Source organism: Puma concolor, chromosome C2, assembly GCF_028749965.1.
Source record: "Puma concolor isolate L17-30 chromosome C2, mPumCon1.1.hap2, whole genome shotgun sequence".
Classification (NCBI taxonomy): Eukaryota; Metazoa; Chordata; class Mammalia; order Carnivora; family Felidae; genus Puma; species Puma concolor.
In genome coordinates this window covers 45585201-45588009 of record NC_141675.1, presented here as the reverse complement: position 1 = coordinate 45588009, position 2809 = coordinate 45585201, and positions in this window count along the sequence as shown.

Genomic DNA, 2809 nt, shown 5'->3' with positions numbered 1-2809 from the left:
TCGGTTAATCAGCCGACTTCGGCTCAGGTCATGATCTCGCAGTCCATGAGTTCGAGTCCCGCGTCGGGCTCTGTGCTGACAGCTCAGAGCCTGGAACCTGTTTCAGACTCTGTGTCTCCCTCTCTCTGACCCTCCCCTGTTCATGCTCTGTCTCTCCCTGTCTCAAAAATAAATAAAACATTTGAAAATTTTTTTCAAAAAACAAAAGCCCCATGGAAGGAGCAAGAAAGAAGTAGGACTAGAAAAGCCAGTCTGGCAGCATGGAGAGGTGATCAATGTGGGTCGACCAGCAGGCCTGTCCACTCTTGTCCTACCAACCTTTAGCAACTGCCCAGAGGAGATTTTTTTTTTTTTCCTTTAATCACCCTAGTTGACTTAATCAAGAATGCATTGACGTAAAGGAGGAAACAAGAAGAAATTTCTTCATACCCCGGGAGGCATCTGACAGGGTTAAGAATGGATGGGTTAGCTGTATTTTTAGAAAAACTGTCTCTGCAGAGAGCTGGTTTCCCTGTTCTTTGTTTCAACATCTCCAAAACCAAATTGCTTTTTGAACAACCACGGCCTAGCAGGCTGGAGAACTGAAGGCTCACGTAAACATGGCCAGAGTAGGGACCGTGTTTCTTCAGTATAAGCTCTGGGAGTAGAGGGCACCTGAACTGAGAGGCCAGGGGTGGAGGGAAGGAAAACAAATTCTGGTAATAAATTCGACACACTTGGGTTTTAAATTAAAAGTGGAAAATGTTATATTTTCCCAGATAAAAGTGAAACTATGGGTGAATTTTTCTGTTGTCACTATTATGTTCCATGTGCTCTAAAAAGATAAAGATAAAATAAATACAATTTAGTTTTTTTTCCGCTCACGATCAGCTAAGGAACGAACTTATGCAAAGTGTACCCACAAAATTTCGTGCTTTATTACAGGCTCTACCACTATTTTCTGACTGTTGAGTGCGCTGATCTCAACTCCTTAACCAGGCTATAAGCAGGAGTTGAGGATAAATGAAAGGGATATAGACGAGTAGTTAGAATGGGGCTCTGCAGCGTTTTCCAACATTATTAGCTGTTTCATCTTGAGCGAATTAATCTCCCTGTGTCTCAGTTTCCTCAAGTATAAGATGGAGATAACAACAGTACCCATCACGTAGGGTTATTGAGAAATCCTTAGAGCCATCCACGCCTGGCACATAGTGGGCACTCAGTAAATATTAGTTATTATTTTGTATCCCCCCAGAGTACCCTTCCACAAACTCAGCTTCAGTCGTATTATTGTTTTTCAAAAATCTGTGGTCACTGCCTCCCTTTGAGGTTAAAGGTCTTAAGAGGCCGACTGAGGTTCCCATGCTGTCCACTCGCCCAAGTCTTAGTAAATCCCCAAGTGCATTCTCTCACTGTGCTTTAACTCCTGATGCAATGTTTTCACTCCCCACCCCCAACCTAGTAAGCCGAAATCTTCTCTCATGAGTATCTGGTTATTGGCATTGCTCCCTCACTAGAATGAAAACTGAATAATAACCTTTCTCAGAACCCAAACAATGGCTGGCACATAATAAACGTTCAGGAAACACTAAATGATTGAATGACACCATGTCTATTAATTTTTTTTCAAGATTTAGATCAGATTTCACCAATTCTATGCATGTAGTCTTTCTAGATGTCTTTATAAGATTACATTTTATTTCTTCTGGGCTCTAACAGCCTTTTTTTTTTTTGGATGATTTTATTCATTACATATTCACTATTAATTTTTTTTAAATAATAGCTAACACTGAAGAAGTGCTTAGGATAGGCCGAGTTCTTCACATATATCAAACTCACTTAATCCTCACTGTCCCATTTATAAGGTAGGTACTATTTTTATTCCATTTTTACAGATGAGGAAACTGAAGCACAAAGAAATTAAAGACTTTGGCCGAAGACACACAGATGGTAAATGGAAGGCACCGTTCTTCACCCAGTCCAGACTTGTTCCTTTCCACTCACTGTCTCTCCTACAAAGAATCATCCGATTCCCATTTCGGTAGCACCTTTCCCCAGCTTCAGCGTCAGTGGCTCATATTATGCAGAACAGCAATTCCACGCGGCGCATACAGCATACATTAAATTAACATGTGGTTCACTCTGGAGTATCATCACCTCTCTAGGGCTTCGCGGGGTGTGCGGAGTCAGCGCCTACAACTTGCGTTGGACTTCCGGGGGATTTCAAAGATGAGGATGCACCGCCTTGTACTGGAGGGTCACCTAGTTTTCCTGAGGCCTCAAGACCCCAACCCACATTTCTGGCACTTCCAGTGATCTTGAACTCTCCTTTTAGCCAACGCTGTCCATGATCTCCATCCCTGGCCTGCTACGCAAGTCAGTGGCTCTCAATTCAACGTCGCCAGGTCCGCTGGTAAATTAATAGAGCTTACCTCCTTCCCACCCTGGGACGCAGGACTAAGGAGTGGTCCAAACCCACCTTTAACAGCCCAGCACCAGGTCCTGGGCCCGTTGCAGACCCAGCCGGAGCCCCCTGCCCTACTCCCGCCCAAAGCTGACCCAGCGTTCCAGACTCGGCCCGCCCGCCGGCGCCACCCGCCTCCCCTCTCGCGCGGGTGACTCAACCCGGGGAAAGAGAAACCTCTCGGTTTTTTCCGACCTGGGCAGGGGCGCGCGTCCCGCCCCGCCCACCACCCTAGCCCCCGCCCGCCCGAAGTTGTCCTTCTGGTTTGCGCCCGGGAAGCGCCGGCGTGGCTCCCCGGGGTGTGGCCACAGGACTTCAGCGACGCCTTGCCAAAGGGCGGCCCCCTCCCCAACCCGGAAGGCAGAC